The sequence below is a fragment of the Coturnix japonica genome, chromosome 33, assembly GCF_054131305.1.
Source record: "Coturnix japonica strain WE chromosome 33, WE-NBRP24, whole genome shotgun sequence".
Taxonomy (NCBI): Eukaryota; Metazoa; Chordata; class Aves; order Galliformes; family Phasianidae; genus Coturnix; species Coturnix japonica.
The window spans coordinates 2,136,213-2,155,295 of record NC_140695.1 but is presented as its reverse complement, the minus strand read 5'-3'; the positions used below and the strand labels follow the sequence as shown (position 1 = coordinate 2,155,295).

The 19,083-nt window shown below is 46.8% G+C and overlaps 1 pseudogene; it reads right to left on the bottom strand.

Annotated features, from left to right (window-relative positions):
• Positions 1 to 1,734: 1,734 nt before the first annotated feature.
• Positions 1,735 to 2,674, bottom strand: LOC146755351 (olfactory receptor 5AP2-like; annotated as a pseudogene).
• Positions 2,675 to 19,083: the final 16,409 nt, after the last annotated feature.

The window sequence follows — 19,083 nt, the reverse complement described above, 5'->3', positions numbered from 1 at the left end:
ACTCCTGATTTCGTGCAGGACCACTCAAAGCTCAAATCATACCGCTGAGAGTGTGTTCCTAGTGCTTTTTCAACTCTCTCCAGCAGGCTTTCCTTGGTAATAAGATGGGTGGACTTGTCTCAGCAGAGAGAGGGAGGGGATCTGCTCCTCTGGTCTGTGCTGGCGAGATTTCCCCAGCAGCACTGTGTTCAGATGTGGAGTCCTCAGTGCAGGAGAGACATGGGGCTGTTAGAGTGCCTCCAGAGGAGGTCCACAAATAGGAACCCAGGGATGAAACAACTCTGCTACGTGGACAGGCTGAGAGCTGGGGCTGTGTAGCCTGGAGAATGGTGTGAGGTGACCTGAGTGTGTCCTTTCAATATCTAAAGGGGGTCTGTAGGGATAGGACAAAGGTAAAGAGCCCTGACCAATACCTTCTAGGAGCAGACATTCTCCTTCCGCACAGCCTTTACAGATATAAGCCTTGGAGATAAAAACTCCACTTTCTAGACTGTCTGTAATTCATTAGGAATAGCCCAGTCTAAAAGATTTTAACTGCTTGCAGAGCAGACTACCCAAAACATCTCTGAAATCCCAGCTGACTACAAGGCAAGACACAGTAAGCTCTGGAGATAAATTCCGCAAAAAGTTTATCTTTTAGCAGAACATTACTATTATTTCTACTGGCTGGGAGATGCTTAACTAATGTGCAAAGCTGAAAGGATTACGTAGGAATAAACAGAACCCATTAAGCAGAGCTTGGAAATGAGGAATGTGAGCACAGTGTTATTTCTCTCAGGAAAAGCAAAGCTGGGTGACACGTGTTTTGCTCCATACTTGTCATTGCTCACATTCTGTGGCAGGCAGAAACCTTCAAAAAGAAAGCACCTTTGCTAAAAAAGGTGCCTGAGGAGAGGGAGTAGTTCTCAAGAGACACAATTCTTCCTACACAACCAGCAAGGAAACCTAGACGGGTGGCTGGACCTGGGCATTTTGTGGATGAGGCCATACAAATGCAGAACGAACTTCTACAAAGGTTAGGTGCTGCTTCATTTGAGCTAGTGATGCAACTGCTTGGTACAACTTAGTATACCGTCATTCTTACATTATTAGTTTTTGGAATATTCCTCACAAAGCAGATTACAGTGATGGGGATCATACTCTTGTGTTGGGAATGGACTTCTGCCTTATTGCTACAGCTGCTTGATGACTTTCTGTACAATCCTGCCATATCCTATACACAATTTCTTCTCAGTACAAGAAAATCATCTCTATTTACCTGACATTTCTTTCTCTGCTTTGGGTGTCTTCAGAAAGCTACTCCTTTCCAGCCCTTCACCTCAAAGATGCTTAGTAACACTGGATATCACAACATCTGGCTTACAATAAGACATCAGGAAGGTTTTTCACCCTAAGTCCTTATTTCTTCTGCTGTGTTCCTCAGGAGCATAGCTGGATGTTCAACAGCCTGTGGGAGTTGTGGAGACTGCAGTGAGCCTGTGGGAGGAAACTGGGATCTGTCTCTCAGGACCCCAACTGACATTTTCTGACAGTGAAGACAACTGATGGGTGTTAATACTGTGGCTGGACTTTCTCTCTGCTGACTTACTTCTGAGGAGTTCTATGCCAAGGGAAATGAAAGAGCAGCGTGCTGTCTCATTGAGGTTCCCTGCTGTTTTCGACAAGATGCAAGTTATACTCTGTGTAGTCACCTCCTAATCTTACATACCTTCAGATTTGTTCCATGAGAGGATTTTACTTATTGACAAATGCTTTCTGTATCAACCTCCTCAGGGCATCCTTCACCTCCCTGTTCCTCAGGCTGTAAATCAGGGGCTTCACCGCAGGGATTACCAGTGTGTAAAACACAGCTGCCACTTTGCACTTGATCAGCAGAGCTGCTGAGCACGGGTATTAAGTAGATGAAGAAGAGAGTCCCATAAAACAGGGTGATAGTAGACAGGTGGGAGGCACAGGTGGAAAAGGCTTTCCACCTTTCTCGGGCACCATGAATCTGCAGGACAGCAAAGATGATGCACAGGTAAGAAATTAGCATGATGCTCACAGTGCCCGAGCCTGCCACTGCAGCAAAGGCCACGTGTAACCCTTGTGCAAAACGCTTGTCAGAGCAAGAGAGCTGCTGCAGTGGGGAGATGTCACAGAAAAAGTGATCGATGACACGGGACCCGCAGAAGGACAGGCTGAACAGGGAAGCTGTGTGGGCAACTGAACTGATGCATCAACACAGGTATGAGACAGAGACCAGCTGAGCACACTTCTGTCTGGACATAAGGACTGCATACCACAGTGAGTTGCAAACAGACACAAGCCAATCGTACGCCATCACGGCTAAGAGCACAACTTCAGCACTGATGGAAAAAGAGTGAAGAAAAAATTGCACAGTCCAGCCCAGAAATGAAATTACTTTCTTCTTTGCTAACAGATTGGCCAGTGTCTTGGGAGGAATCACAAAGGAGTAGGTGATGTCAATGAAGAACAGGTTACAGAGGAAAAAGTACATGGGGGTCTGCAGGTGAGAGTCAACTCGGGTTAACATGATGATGGTGAAATTCCCCTCCAGGCTGGCAGTGTAAATGAGGAGCAGCAGAGTGAAGAGGAGGGCTCATACCTGAGGGTTGTCAGTGAAGCTTAGCAGAACAAACTCTGCCACCTCGGTGAGATTTCCCTCCAGCATCCCTGTCAGGCACACTGTACACAGCTGGAAGCAAGCAGACACATCAGTGAGCAAAGCAGAATACTCCTTATCGGAGTCTTACTCTTTGATGGGAAAGTAAATAAATAGAGATCTCAGGCACTAAAAAATATGTAGATGAGGTTAAAAAAATAAGAAGTTGTTTTCCTGTCCTCTTTCTTCCTATCTTGTGTGCCCCGGTGGTGCAAGTGGTAGGAATGCCGCACTGCAACACCGGAGGCCCTGAGTTCGAATCCCCCCTGTGGCGCAAGTGGTAGAAGTGCCGCTCTGCTACACAGGAGGCTCGAATCCCGGGGGGTTGGACTCGATGATCTCTAAGGTCCCTTCCAACCCGCATGAGACTATGATACTATGATGATCTTCTTTTTATCATGTGGGGATGGAAAACAAAATGCATTTCAGAGAATTCGTTCCCTCAGGACAGCGTTCCAGCAGCTGGGATAAGATCACACTTGCCAGAAAACTTGTCACCTCTTGAGAAGTTGCAGGGGTTTCATATTGAAAGCAACCAGGCAAACGTCCTGTAAAGTTGTCACAGAGATCAGCTCAGAGGAAGAGAGGTGACAAGAATCCCAATCTCAGTCTGAAGTATCCTATAGTGCTCCAAGGTGGAAAAGCCTGAAGAACTCCTGACCCTACAGCCCTTCTACAACAGGGATTGGAAGGCAGCTCTGTTTCCTGACCACAGACCTGTTCAGTCTGCATTTCAGGATGAATGCCTGTCTCTGTGCCTGGACTTCTCCCTCACTCTGGGCACTCATTCCTCCACAGGGTCTCCACCACATCCTTCCTGACTTCCCCTCCTCCTTTGTCCAGCCTTAAAAACTGGAGCACACCTCAGAGAAAAGCACAAAGGCGCACCAAGACAGGGCTAGAGGCATCCGACTGATGAAAACCAATCCTGTACAGCACTGAAATGAGACAGATATCTGCTGTCTTACAAAAGTTGATCACAATCAGAGATGCCCCTAAATGCAATAAATAAATAAAGAAATAAAGAAAAGTGTTGATGTTCCATCATCTAAAATCTAGGAATAAAACTAACTCCAGTGTGGTGTCACAGAGTGGTATTCCTTTATTCCCCAGATACGTGACAAGCAAGCATGCTCTCTCAAAGTTCAAAGTTCAGGTTCTACATTTGAACTTTTGAACTGTTCCAACATGCACAAGCAGTACACGGGCATACATATTCATTCTTTTCCAAGAAATTATTCATATATGCTAATGTCCTTCTGGACACGCTCAGTTGCATCTGTGAGGTCATATGTTCATTTTCTTAATCCCCATTTTTCCATCCTCAGCCTCATCACAGAGGCTTCTGGCTGATCCTCGGTTGTTTTTCCCCAGTTTGGTGGATTTCCATTTTTTGGGATGCAACAGTGAGCAACTTTCCACCTTGGTGCACTCTAATCCAAAACAATATATGAGAAACCTGAGGAAGAAGTCCTTGCATCTGATGGGTACAAAGATAAAAGCAGCCTATTATGACTCCAGTGTGTCTTGTGAAGCAGAACTGGCAAGAAAAACAAGGCTGTTCTCACAGATAGAGATAATATAGATATAGATAATATTAAGTGTAAAGTGATGAATCAAAAAGCTTAACTTTTCTGAGATTGGAGATCATTAGAGTTGAAGATAAAGACATAACAATATTAGCACTTTTAGGATCTAGCTGGGTGTTGTACTTCTGCCTTCCATCTCAGAGGCCTCTAGGAAGACTCGGCGCATATTGCAACATTAAGCATAACTCATAATAACTTACACAGTCATTCTAGAGGGAGATTAAGTGCAGCACGAGCACCTCCTTCCTTGATACCAAATTCACTGAAATGCCGTAAAAAATGCTTATGCAGGAATAAAAGGCTCATGGTGTTTTAAATCACCAATTTAAATGGAAAGATGGGAAATCAGTTAGGTAGGATACAGTGAGAAAGGCTGACAGTAGCAGGACTAGGGGAAATGGATCCAAGTTGAAGGACGGAAGATTTAGGGTGGATGTTAGGAGGAAGTTCTTCACTAGGAGAGTGGTTAGGCCCCGGAACAGACTGCCCAGGGAGGCTGTGGACGCCCCGTCCTTGGAGGCCAGGTTCAAGGCCAGGTTGGACAGGGCCCTGGGCAACCTGATCTAGTAAATGTGGATGTTTGATGGCCCTGCTAGGCAGGGGGGTTGGAACTACATGATCCTTGAGGTCCCTTCCAACCCGGGTCATTCTGTGATTCTGTGAGAACCACGTGGAAATACTGCAATGAGGGGTTCATTACAGGTGATATACTGCAGTCTGCACCTCCAGGAAACCTGCCTGTCCTTCTGTTCCTTTCTACATCCAGTTAGAAGATCTGTGTGACAGAAAAATGATTCCACGGGAGATTTCAGAGCACCAGTTTATTAAGGAAGAGCTGTGTCCTGATTTAGTAGAAAAAGAATTTTCTCACGTAGAGTCACAGATGGACTTGTATTGGAAGAGACCTTAAAAGACACATGAGCATCAGCCAGAACTCTAGCCCATGTGCACGAGTAAGTGTCTTTTCATCAATAAGGTGTCATAATTATATGCTGGGGGTGTACCTAGGGAGGAGTGTCTCTGAGGTTTTCTTGGGCACACATACAAGGCACTTTAAGAGTGCAAAGAGTTGCAGGGATGTGGCAATGCAATAAAACAACTTCCTTGCCCTGAATCTTTGGATTCCAGTTACTTGGGTGTTGTAGAACATTCCCATTGAGCTGCAGTTCCGTACCTGAGTCTACTTTCAGTACAAGGGAATAGAAGGCATCGTTCTCAATGGGTCCTTACCACTACGCCTCAGGGACCACTCCAGATAGTGGAAATTTTATGTATCACATGAGTACAGAGTTTTGATTTCTTTAAGCCACACTTCTGTCACCTTTACAAAGTCTTTATCACTGTTTTCCAACCACCTTACCTTGGTCTTGTGCCTGCATGTAATGGGGCAAAAGTAACTTCTGCAACGGCTCTCCTGCAGAATTAGGTTGAGAAACCACAGGCCTGTCCTGCTGTGCATGTGCAGACCTTTGGGTATGCCCACCTGTTCCAATTCATCCCCTGTGTACAGCCACCAGCACAACTACACCAGAGGTTGGCAGTACATAGAATACAAGTGTCTTTGTAGTATTTTGTGTTCAGAGTGTGGAATGTTGGAATTTTTATATATTCACATAATGATTTTGGAGTGATTCCACTAAAAATATTCTTTGAAACTGAAATGAATGATCGATTTACTCATGGAACCATAACAAATCACCAAGGTTGGAAAAGATCTCCAAGATCACCCAGGCCACCTGTCCACCTGTCACCAATTGGACTTGTGCTTCAGACTTTGCTGTGCTGGGGAGCATTCCTTCCATTTCTTTAATGATGATCACAGTATTCTCTGCTGGGCAGAGTAACTCCAGCAGATCCAAGGAGTTACAAGTGCTTGGGGGTGACGTAATAGTTTTATTTGTCTATTATTGTCCTTTCACTTGACGAAAAAAAAAAAAACTTAGAACTGATCATAAGGGGAATCACAGAATCACAGAATCAAGAATCACAGAATCACAGAATGACCCGGGTTGGAGGGAATCTCAAGGATGTAGTTCCAACCCCCCTGCCTAGCAGGGCCACCAAACATACACCTTTACTAGATCAGGTTGCCCAGGGCCCTGTCCAACCTGGTCTTGAACACCTCCAAGGACGGGGCATCCACAACCTCCCTGGGCAGCCTGTTCCAGGACCTAACCACTCTCCTAGTAAAGAACTTCCCCCTAACATCCAACCTAAATCTTCTCTCTTGTAACTTAAAACCATTTCCCCTAGTCCTGCTATTGTCAGCCCTTTCCAAGAGTTTACTCCCCTCCTGGGAATAAGTTCCCTTCAAGTACAGAAAGGCTGCAATGAAGTCACCCCGCAACCTTCTCTTCTCTAGGCTGAATAAACCCAACTCCCTCAGCCTGTCCTCATAGGGGAGGTGCTCCAGCCCCCTGATCATCTTCGTGGCCCTCCTCTGGACCCTTTCCAAAATCACCATGTCTTTTTTGTACTGAGGGCTCCACACCTGGACACAGTACTCCAGATGGGGCCTCACAAAAGCCAAGTAGAGAAGGATAATCACCTCCCTATCCCTGCTGGCCACCCCTCTCCTGATGGAGTCCAGGAGTCCATTTGCTTTCCGAGCTGCCAGAGCTCACTGCTGGCTCATGTTGAGTCTTTTGTCCATCAGGACCCCCAGGTCTTTCTGTGCTGAGCTGCTCTCAAGGACAAGCTCATCTCCTTCTTTAATTAATCATGGGATAATTAAGATAATTAGGCAACACCGAATGCTGTATTTATGCAGTTGAGCTCTGCTCTGAATGTCGCACTGACTCCCAACTCTGTCTTTAAGCGGATTAATTGCATTAAATGCACCTCTGAGTTGATTCCTGGAATTGATTACCCCACAGAAACCCATAGAGACCCACAGAGACCCACAGTGTTGGAGTTTGGGCTGCAGTTGGAGGGTCCTTACAGATCACAGAACAACAGAATTGCCTGGGTTGGAAGGGTTTGTAAGGATCACAGAACCACGGAAAGGTTGGGTTGGAATGGTCCTTAAAGATCATAGAGCCTTGGAACAGCTGGATTGGGTTGGGTTAGGTTGAAAAGGTACTGACAGAATGGCATGGGTTGGAAAGGGCCTCCAAGTGATCCATCCACACCGTTGTCCTGTGCTGGGAGAGCAGCACAGCCTGAGGCACTTTCCTTCCTCACTGAGCTCGCTTTCTGAAGCCCATCCCATGCAGACATGCATCATCAGCTTCAATACATACCTCCCTTTCAGGACCTTGTGGGCAGTCCATCAGCCTGCTCTGAAGCCTTCTCTCTCTTCCTTTCCCACACACTCATGCATTCAGCAGTGCTGTGCACAGAGTTGATGACTGCTGAGCTCTGGACTCATTCACAGCCACATCTCCCTCCATGTGTGGATCAGTCCACAGCTGGCACTGCCCCACTGATAGGGGCGGATCACTGCGTGGCAGAGGATGGAGATATCCTCCCAATTGTGCTCTCTTGGGATTCTTTATCTCTTTAAGGGATTACTGAGACTGCAGTGTTTGTTTGGCTCCAATGGTGGTGGTTTATAATTACGTCACGCAGCTGTGCTGACAGCTCTGATTCCTGTGGGCCTTAATAAAAGTCATCAGATGTTTGTCCGATAGCAACTGTTCATTAATACTTATTGTTATCTTTTATTTTGCCTTACATGAATCTCAACCAGGCATTGCATTCATGGGTAAAGAAAAGCTGTTTAGAAAATGATAGAAAATCAAAGCCCCTTTGCATTGCAGTTGAGGCTTCCACCCATGGAGCGGTGGAGTCACCGTCCCTGGAGGTGTTCCACCAGTGTGGGGCAGCGAGCAGTGCTGGTGGGCAGTGGGTGGTTGGATGAGGGGATCGCTTGAAGTTCTTTTCCAGCCATAATGACTCAGAGCTGGGGCTCAGTGAGGGCTGGCTGCCCCTGAGAGGTGGGTGGTCTTTGGGATGCAGTTGTGTTTTGCCATTAGAATCAGATTGTAATGAGAAATAATTACCCATGGAGGTAATTGTTAGAGTTATAGTTAAAGTTAGGGTTAGGGTTAGGAAGCCATCTCCATTGGTCTCTCCATACAAAGTGCCACATTGAGGTCCCATCCAATGCATGATTTTAAGATGGAGAGCCTACCAGGGGTGGTGCCCTACTTGACTTCTTCTTTGCCCATGGAAGTAGTGGGATCACTGTCCCTGCTGGTTTTTGAGGCACTGGGATGAGGTGCTATGAGATATGTTTCAGTAGCTCAATGGCAGTAATGATGATGTAAGGACGGCTGAACAGGATGGTCTTCTATGTCCTTTCCAACCTTGTGATTCTATGATCCTATGTTTATATCTGCTTAAGTGGATTATAATCTATGCTTCTGATATGCAAATGAGCTACCAGCCTCAGCCTTTCAGATTCTGAATGTACAGTTGGATCTGGGGTTGCACAGAATGGAAACCCATCATCCACAGTTCTCCTCATCAGTTCATTTCCTCTCATAGAATCAAAGAATCACGAGGTTGGAAAGGACCTACAAGATCACCTAGTCCAACAGTAATCCTCCCATTACTGTAGCTACAACAAAGCATTAAACCATATCTTGTAGCTCCTCATCCAGACACCTCTTGAACACTGCCAGGGATGATGACTCCACCACTTCCCTGGGCAGCCATTCCAGTGCCTGACCACATTGACACAAAAAGTTCCTTCTTATGTCTGGTCTAAGCCTCTTCTGGTACTAGTCTGCTGGCAAAGTCGCGTGCTTCAAGGAAGTGTTAAATGAACGCAATGTTTTTTGTTGGTTATTGGTTGGTTTCTCCCTTTCTCTCTTTCCCCAAGAATCTGCCCCACCGGGCAGGGACAGGCATTGCCCACAGACACTGAGGCTGCTTCGTGTGATTTAAACAGCTCTGGACCCATGATCCCTCCCTGCACTGTGGGGTTGTTTCCAGTGATTCAGAGGAGATGGGAGATAAAGCTTATAAGCTTTTACAGTCATTTGAGTACTGAAAAATTACAGTGAGATCGCCCTGCAGTCCTCTCTTCTCACTGAGCTTCATTTGGTTTATGTGGGTGACATTTTGGAGCCTGGCCTGGTCCTTTTGGGTGGCATCCCTTCCTTCTACTAGCTGCACCGCTAAGCATGATACCATCAGTAAACACTGAATCTCGCTGTCTGCCTCATTGATAAAGATGCGGAAGAGCCTTGGTTTCAAGATAGGGATTGGGGGACCAAACTCATCATCAGACCCCACCTGGATGACACCAGCTTGCCCTGGAGAATCTACCTTGGCAGGTCCATGTGCTAAGGAGCTGGACAAAACATGTTTTTGGAGAGTCAAACAGACAGGTTTAACAAGTACCCAAGGTGGCCTTGCAAAACCAACTGGTTCTAGACTTTTTCTGTTAAAAGAATATGGGGTGTGAGGGACGTTGAACTGAGCTGAAGGAGAATGCTGTATCATCATCCACAGTGCCACCACTACCATAACTGAGTCCCATCAAGACACAAAGGCAATCACCAAAAAGACTGGAGTGCTTTTTCGAGTGATGCAGCAAAATGACTGATTTGATGGACTGATCCGCTGGCCATGGATCACATCCCTGCTGAAATCATTGGGATGCGGAGGGTGGGAGAAATGGCTTGTGAATATCAGTCTTGGGATACGGTGTGGGTTTTTGTTTCTAATGGTAGACCTTCTCATCTCTCTTTCTTTTCATCTGCTAACTGCTACATGCAGATCACCATTATTGAAGGAAACCACAGAATGTTTGAACCATAGGTTGGTGTATGGGATGAGATGTGTCTGTTCATGTGAGCTGGAACAATGCCCTGAGAGACAATTAAGTCACATGGAGCAGCTGGGTGTCCCTTCCCTTTATTAGATTGATGTATCAGCCACTCCTGGAAGAGTCCTGAACAACAGCTCTGAAATGGTCAGGTTTCAGGACAAGGCCTGGTGTGACTTCCTTTGATTTGGATATAGCCCAGTGTCCAGGAATTAAGGCAACTCCAGTTCCAAATAGGGGCTGATGGTATCTGATCTGCTTCCTTTGATATTATAACTAGTTGCTGGTGGGGAGGTCGGATTTGCCCTGCCTCAACTGCTGGCCCTGCTTCTAGGTGTAGTTGTTTCCACTCTATGCTATGTGGAACATCCCTATCAGTAGGCTTGGTGCTGGATTCAGCACTGGTGATCTCATCACCCCCTTTAATTCCCCTTCTTCCTTTTTTTTTTTTTTTTTTTTTTTTTTTTTGCTACCTCTAATTGTTTTTACTAGCTCAAGTCTTACTTGAAGTTCCTATAAACCTGACAAGATGCCTCTTAACAAGGGACCAGCACGGCTGGACTTCAGTGCCTAGGGCAAGTAATGCTGTTCCAGACATATGCTTTTATTCCTAAAAGAATAATTAACTGGTATCATCCTCCTGGCTGGGTGGCTTATAGTCGACTCCCACTTTACTTCCTTGTCCGTTAGTCCATGCCCAGAGCTTCTCAGCCATGTCCCTGTCAACTGTAAGCTCCATGCAGAGGTCAAGTGGGACACAGAGGGCACAGCCTTCTGCTGGGTGGATACAAGTGTTGGTTGAACTGGATGGGACAAGCTCTCACACCATGCCCTCCTGGGAAAATGGCCACCCCAAGAATGGCAGTCTGCCTCCTCCATGACCCCATCTGAAATGCTCCTGCACTGATTGATTAAAGGGCTTTAAACCAGGTCCAAAGGGCGAAGGGAGGGGAACTGGATCTGACAGGGAAGGGCTGAGGGATGATGTTGGTGTTGGAGATTGCAGGGAAAGCCTCTGAGTTGTTCCATAGGACTGTGGGAGGATTCCTCAGAGAAGGTCTTGTTGCCAATACCCCGTCCTAAATCTTACTGTGTACCCTCTGGGGGTAACCCCAACCTGCTGCTGCCCAAAATTGCCTGTAGACCAGTGCGGGTAGCATGAGAAATAAATGGGACAACTCAAGAGAAAACCACAGAGCATTTCCTTTCATGCAGGCTTCTGCTTCTGAGCAAGGCCCTGAACACCAGTACCACAGTGTAGATGCAAGGCCCAGCCAGGCTAAATCAAAACATGCTTCTGGAAGGGGATGCTTTCTGAAGGGTCTTTACGCTAATGAGACAACCACAAACATTCACTCAGCGAACTCCAAATCTCTGTGCCTTTGCAGGCCTAGGGTCTTGTTTGTCTCACAGAGACATGGTGGAATGGTTCTCACCTCTGAACTGTAGCAGAGCAGATACCAATTCTTTATGACGGATGGCCAAGGACAATTAGGAAAGGCTGCTGCCATCTGTGAGAGTGCACTGAGCTCTGCCTGGGGATGGCAGAGGAGCCAGCTGAGAACTGATGGAAAGGGCTCAGAGAGGAGAGCAGCAGATTCTGTTCCTTGCTTCCTGATCAGGAAGGACAAGAGGAGGAGGGGAACAAGCAGGTATCTGAGTTACAGCTGGGATGGAATTGTTTTCTTCAGGCTGCCTACTATGGTGCAGTTTTTTGTTTATAAGAGAAAAACAACGGTGATAACACTCTGATGTTTACAGCTGCTGCTAAGCAGCATTGTACAGAGCCAAGGCCATGGTCAGTGGAGGGCTCAAGGAGCTGGGAGGGAACAGACTGCGCACAGCTGACTGGAAGTGGTCAAAGGGACGTTTTGTAGCACCTGACAGCAAGCAGAAATTGTATTGAAAGGGGTGGCAGTTTATCTCAGTCTCTTCTCTTCCCAGTGCCCAACTGAGCATCAGTCTGGTGATACTGAGCAAGCGCTTGTGCATCAGTTGTTACATACTACTCCGTATAAATAGATATATAGTGATAACTATTACACCACTGCTTTTATCTCTTTTTTCAAATTGCTTTGTTACAACCCACAAGTTGTACTTTTTTTCCCCAATTCTCTTCCCCATCCCACTGGGAATGGGGCAGTGCACAAAGCACTGTGAGCTGCTGAGCCACATGCTGGATTCAACAACCACCATCATTTTGGTGCCCGATGTGAGACTCCAACGATTGAGATAACAGCACATCTGTCCAGAGCGAGATAACACAGGGCTTTGTGGGAGCTGGAAAACTGCAGGCCATGATGCTGATAGTTTCCCTATTTGTGGAGACTGATGAGTCTTCTCATGAAGCTGCATTGCACAGCTCCTTGCTTGCTGCTTGTTTTCCCTGCTGCATCATTTGTCAACTCGGGATGCTGGATTAGGGTATTTATTTTGGTATGCTGTTTGACTCTGGTTTATATCATGATAAAATTGGCAGCTGACAAAATGAAGTTTTGTGCACATTCATCTCTGATGTCATCTTTGAGTTATGGAAGTTATACTGTTGATAAGATTAGTAATTACACCCTTGACTTGGACTCCTCAGGGAGTCTTGCTACGGAGGAGAGAAGGGATGACACTTTCCAGTAGTCCCTCAGACTCACTCTCACTTCTTTTTGTCCTGGAGATTGACAGCTAGTTCCAATAGCTCTTGAAAATTTTCACTATCCGTGGGGTGCTCACACCAGCACACTCCCACTGTTACGTGTCATTAATGTGTTTCAGCTTATGTTTCAGATTAAACAGTTATTCAGAAATATCAGTGAGAGATCTGCCCCAAGGTGAGAAGGCTCTGCATGGCAGGGGGTGTGGGATGGTCTGGGCAGCTGCCTGGAGTGGTGGGCACCCCCAGGGCTTTGGAACTTCATCTCTGAGCAACTGCAGGATTCTGAGAAACTGGTAGAATATTGGGGACAGGTCTGCTGTGGCTCTGGTATCCCCCAAGAAACACACATGACTGCAGTGTGCCAGATCCAGAGAGCTGGAAATGCTGACAGTGCTGCAGCCTCTGCAACTCCTGGCACAGACCCTGCAGCAGCTCTAAGGTTTTGCCACATGTCCTGCGTTTGCTCCAAGCTCTGGGACAGATCCCGCTGTCACTCCATCCCTCATAATGAGCTCTGCAGTCACTCCTGCTACGGGTCCTGTAGCTGTTCCAAGTATGGTAATAAGAAAATGCTACAAATTCCTCCCAAGGGAGGAAGTACAGCCCTGCGGTGGCTCCAACCCCTCCAATGAGCCCAGTGGCTGCTCCAACATAGTCACAGGTCCTGTGGTGGTTCCAGCTCTGGCAATGAACTCTGAGGTCACTTCAACTCCTGCAACAGCCTGACAGCCACTTCAGCTCCTACAGTGAACCCTGTGGCTGTTAAAACCCCTGCAACTAGTCCTGGACTTCCAAACAGATGCGCATCGGGATTAGTTCATATATGTTTGCAACTGCATATGTTGTATATGTGTGAAAATATACTAAATATATTATATGTGTATAAATACATTTGTCCTTTTCTTTTTCTCTTTGTCTCAACCCATAAACCTTAAACCACAGCACTGCCCCGAGGCACTTACAGATCTCCTTGGGACTATTCATTCTGATCTGGTCACACAGTGAAGAGTACCTGAAGATCTCAAGGTTTTCTCAGGGAGCAGCTCCTGAGGTATATTCCTTACACCAGCTTTGGAAGAGGCCTCCCTCCAGTTCTCTGGTCCTGCTCTGAAGGAGCCCTCTTGTTATGGCAGTGCCAGCAAGGAGACCAGCTCTGACACAGCTGTTCGTATTGCTGGCTACTGACTGCAGCCCTGGATTACTGCTGTAGAGGCAACAGGACGGTCGTGAGACACACAAGACCATCAGGACTGCACAAATGAGAGGACTTGAGAGCACTGTGGTGGTGTAAAGAGATCAGAAATGAAAAGAGCACGTTGAGCTGCTGTCTGTGGCTGTACCTCCCCAAATCCAGACAAAGTAGGAAAAAAGAAAAGCTAAGTAAAAGTCTATTTTGAAACCTTTTTAGGTATATTTTAACGTATTCGGGGAATCTGGATACATGTTTAAATGAGCTCTTGGAGTGAAAAAAAGGAAATTAGGTTGGAAATAAGTGTAATACATTTTTATTTATAAGTTCAATAACATTTTTTTGCACGTTGCTATATCTCACATTATCAAACAATAAAAGATAAATAAAACATGAAGAACCATCACTGGGAATCCTATGAGGAAGTTGTCCATTTTATGGAAGCTGGAATAGTGCTCACTGCAACACCTTCCTGAGAGCGTGCTTGATCTCCCTGTTCCTCATGCTGTAGATAATAGGGTTCAGTGTTGGAGGAACCACTGCATACAGAAGTGCCACTGTCAGATCCAGGAGTGGGGAGGAAATGGAGGGGGGCTTCAGGTAGGCAAAAAAGGCAGTGCTGACAAATAGGGAGACCATGGCCAGGTGAGGGAGGCACGTGGAGAAGGCTTTGCGCCGTCCCTGCTCAGAGGGCATCCTCAGCACAGCCACGAAGATCTGCACATAGGACACAACTATGAAAACATAGCAGCCTACGTCTAAACTGATAGTAAAAATGAGAAACACAACTTCCCTGAGATTTGATTCTGAGCAGGAGAGCTTGAGGATCTGGGCGATTTCACAGAAAAACTGGTTGACAACATTGCCTTGGCAGAGAGGCAGTGAAAACGTACTGGCAGTGTGCAGCAGGGAATGGAGAACCCCAGTGCCCCAGGCAGCTGCTGCCATGGTGGCACAAGCTCTGCTGTCCATCAAGGTCCCGTAGTGCAGGGGCTTGCAGATGGCAACGTAGCGGTCATAGGACATGATGGTGAGAAGGGACAACTCTGCTGACATGAAGAGGAGAAGGAAAAAGAGCTGTGCAGCACATCCTGTGTAGGAGATGGCCCTGGTGTCCCAGAGGGCGTTGGCCATGGCTTTGGGGAGAGTGGTGGAGATGCAGCTCAGGTCAAGGAGGGCCAGGTTGAGGAGGAAGAAGTACATGGGGGTGTGCAGGCAGCGGTCGCAGGCTACGGCTGTGCTGATGAGGCCGTTGCCCAGGAGGGCAGCCAGGTAGATGCCCAGGAAGAGCCAGAAGTGCAGGAGCTGCAGCTGCCGCGTGTCTGCCAACGGCAGCAGGAGGAACTCGCTGATGGAGCTGCTGTTGGGCATCTGCTGTTGTTGGGCTTGGAGTCCTGCTCAGAGTGCAGAAGATAATGACAAGTCCAGACCATTCTTAGAGACACTACTCCTGCTATATTATGAAATGTTTTTATTCTCTTACAACAGTGTACATTTAGCACCATTTCTTGCATTTAATTTCATGTATTTCAACATTCCTTAAGCAGAAGCAGCATATGGAGCTCTAACCTTCCTCTTATTTTCTTATGCCTTCTCCCTGGATATTTTCATCTGTTTCAAGTCTCATATATTTACCCCAAGTGCTCTTAGAGCCCTTTACCCGAGCTTCTGTGGCATTCAGTTTCAGTTAGAAAATGCTGCCTGTTTGTAGGATAAGTGAATTATTCATGCCTACAGAAAATGATGATAATTCCATCCTTTGAGAAAGGGGAGACTGAAAGCACATCATGTGTGACTGTTCATAAAACAAGCAATTGATTGACAAAAAATTCTCATAACTCTTATTGTCCCTTTTAGATTTCTGACTCCAATTCTCTTTGCCTCAGAACAGGAAATGGAAACCCCCTGCCTTGGCTCTCCTCTTGCGAAGTGCCCTCATAAACATACTGTTGTGCAGTGGAGCTGTGATCCCCTGCCCCAGGCAGCAGCTGTGGCAGCACAAGCCCTGCCGGGGGCTCCATCCCCCCACCCGTCTCCCCGCAGCGCCCTGGGCAGCTCCCCGGGCAGGCTGAGTGCTGAGCCTGGCAGGCGGCAGAGTCCCATACCCGGCACACAGCCCCTGGGGCACAGCAGGGACCCTGCTCTGCAGGACAGCCCTGGGCACCCGCCTGCAGCCCCGGCTGCACAGCCTGCAGCCGTGCTGGGACACGCAGCCCTCAGGGCTGTGCTCTGACACTGCAGTATGGAAGCCCTCAGCTGGAGCAGAAGGCTTTTTCCACAGTGAAGAAACTTGCAGTGCCTGCATCCAGATCTGCTATGGGATATCCCAAATTAAGAAAATTTATTTTCTTTTATTTTAAAAAAATTTATTTTAAAATTTATTTTAAAAAAATTATGAAAAGCAGCTCATGGTCAGCTGTGAGACTTACCTTGTCATGGTCTGTGAGCAATGCTCCTGCAGAGAGCTCACAGCCCGCTCACACCACACACATCCTGCAAGCTCTCTCCAATTTCTCTCCTCTCCTTCTGTCACCTGCAGGCTGTGCTGTGCACAAGAGCTGCTCCTGGGCACAGCTGTCTCTCTGCAGCTCTGCCCACTTTTATGAGCTCCCTGTGTCCCAGGAGCATGGACAAGCAAGCAGCAGATGATGTCATTTTTATCCTTCCCACTCATGTCCCCTGACACATCCCTGGGTCTTCATGGCCAACAGCTCCTGAAAGACAACAGCATCATGACTGTGCTTTGAAATCCACTCAATTAACCACCACATGTCCAGTGGTCAGTGACTGATTGGAGACATATGGGGAGTGCTCCCAGAGTTCGTTTGATGAAACAATAAGGGCACCCAGACAAGGAAGGCGAGGTTTGGACTTTCCCTGTGCAGGGCAGTGATCCAGCTGAGGCAGTGCAGGAGTCTCATCCCTTGACAGAAATCCTGGAGCTGAAATGGGATTCGGCTCCTTACACACCCACAGGAGCTGGGATTCCTCTGGTTCAGTTCAGAAGTGCACAAGGAGTTGCCTGCATGTGAGCTCCTGCTTTGAGTCCTCGGTTCTTCAGCTGGGAGGCAGTTGCTCACACACAGACACTGGGTGATGCCCAAGGTGCCTGGGCTGCTCCTGATGTGTGCCAGTGCTTGTAAACCGTGTGGGAAATCCCTGAGACAGACACCTCCTTCCTGGGCATCAGCCGAGGGCCAGAGAGGGGATACACACTACTCCCACTGCCCTCCAGATTTCTCCATCCCTTGCTCTTTGTTCAGTCAGATACCTCCCAATTATCTGTCTGATTTCTGACTTTCAGGGGGATTACTGGAATTTGTTCCATCTCCCCAAAGTCTGATGGAATGTGTTGTCAACTCCTTCGCTGTGATTTGATCTATCCCTTCCTATCTATTCTTTTTCTTTTTCTTCTTATACTTTTTTTCTCAATCACTGTCTCTTTTTTATTAAGGCACGAAGTCTGAAAGATGTTCATTAATGTCAGTAAAAGTGAAAAGCAGAGTTGGAGACAAAGATAGAAATCAATGAGAATGTGTTAACCCATCTCAATGTGTGAAATACTCACAAGTCCTGATCAATTTTAAGTTGATACCTCTCAACTACCTGGCTGATCTATCCCAGGGAGATTACTGGAATTTGCTCCATCTCCCAGAGTTTGATGGCCTCTGTTGTCAACTACTTCACTGTGATTCAATCTATCCTATGCTACCTCAGTATAAATCATTTCTTTTAAAAATATTCCATATGAAAGACAAACTTCAGTAGATGCAGCTTGAACATGGCATGCAGTTGATCACTGTGTTTTACTGTTCATTCAATTGCATCACCTTTCCTTCCATTTGCTGGCCAGATAAAAAAGAGAAATCTTTCCTTTTCCATGTGCAGCTGGTTCTCTAAGGAAAGCCAGAGAGAGTTGGTGCAAAGCAGTTTTAACACTGAGCGGATGAATGCAGAGGAGAAGAGTGATGTGAAGAAAAGTGATGCAAGTCCCATAGGTCCAATGTGAGCAGAAATCGTGTGGGGAGGTTGAGAAGGACCTTTGTCAACACAGTAACAGTACAGAACTCATTGGGACATCCTGGATTGGTATCAGTTGCACAGTGCTGCTTTAAAACCAGATATAAATAAAGAGAAAATAAATTTATAATGGATTCTATCTCTTTAATCTCTCTCCAGATATCCCTCCTTTTTGCTGAACAAGTTCTGATAACCTGAAGAAGATAACAAGATGGCATAAGGCACAGGAGATTATTTAGGTTATAATGGTCCCAGGGTGCATTTGATGCTGAGTTCATCAGCCTCCAGTGCAGAGAGAAGTTTGCACAAAGTGCTCAACAAGACAAAGTCAGAAGTAACAGTGAAGTTTCTTGGAGTATTAATGGGCCCAGTGAGGGCCATTACCAAGTAAGCTTCCCAAGGGACTTGTTAGAGAAGATAACTGGAAGCCATGACTACAGGCAGGCAAAGGCACTGGCATGCTAAGAAACCTCTCCTTTGCCTTACGAAGCAAACAGGACAAGCCCTGATTACAAGACCAGTGGTAGAGAGATCCTGTCTCTCATGTTGGCTCCTAGCATTTCCTGGGGCAATGGGTTGGAATTTTGTATGATGTTAAATGAAAGACATGGGGACAGAAGATCCCAGGCTCTACATGTGGTGCAAGGACGCTGTGAGGTTCATGTCCCATATGAGACCTATGTTTCATTGCAGGATGTGAGAAGGGATGTGAGAAGGGCCCAGTGTGAACAAGCAGTCAATCCCTGTGAAACTCTGAACTTCAGATCTCTCAGTTCCAGTGCCCTCCTTTGCACATTCTCCCAGAGTTTGATGTCCTTTATGTTCTGTGGTGCCCAGAAGTGCACCTAGTGCTGCTAGTGAGGCAGTAGCAATGCAGAGCAGAGAGGGATGATCCTTTCCCTCACCCAGCTGGCAATAAGTTGCTTCATGCACTCCAGGGGACTGTTGGCTTTCCTGGCTGCCTGGGCACACTGCTGACTCACATTCAGTGTGATGCTGACCAGCACCCCAATCCTTTCCAGTCAGACTCCTCTCCAGTGTCCCATATCCAGTCAGTGTGTATGTCCAGTGTTGCCCCTACCCAGGTGCACAATCAGGCACTTGTTCTTGTTATACTTTATGCACTTGGTGCTTAGTACCAACTGGTACCCACTTCTCTGACTTGTCCACATCTCTCTGCAAGTCCTCTCCACC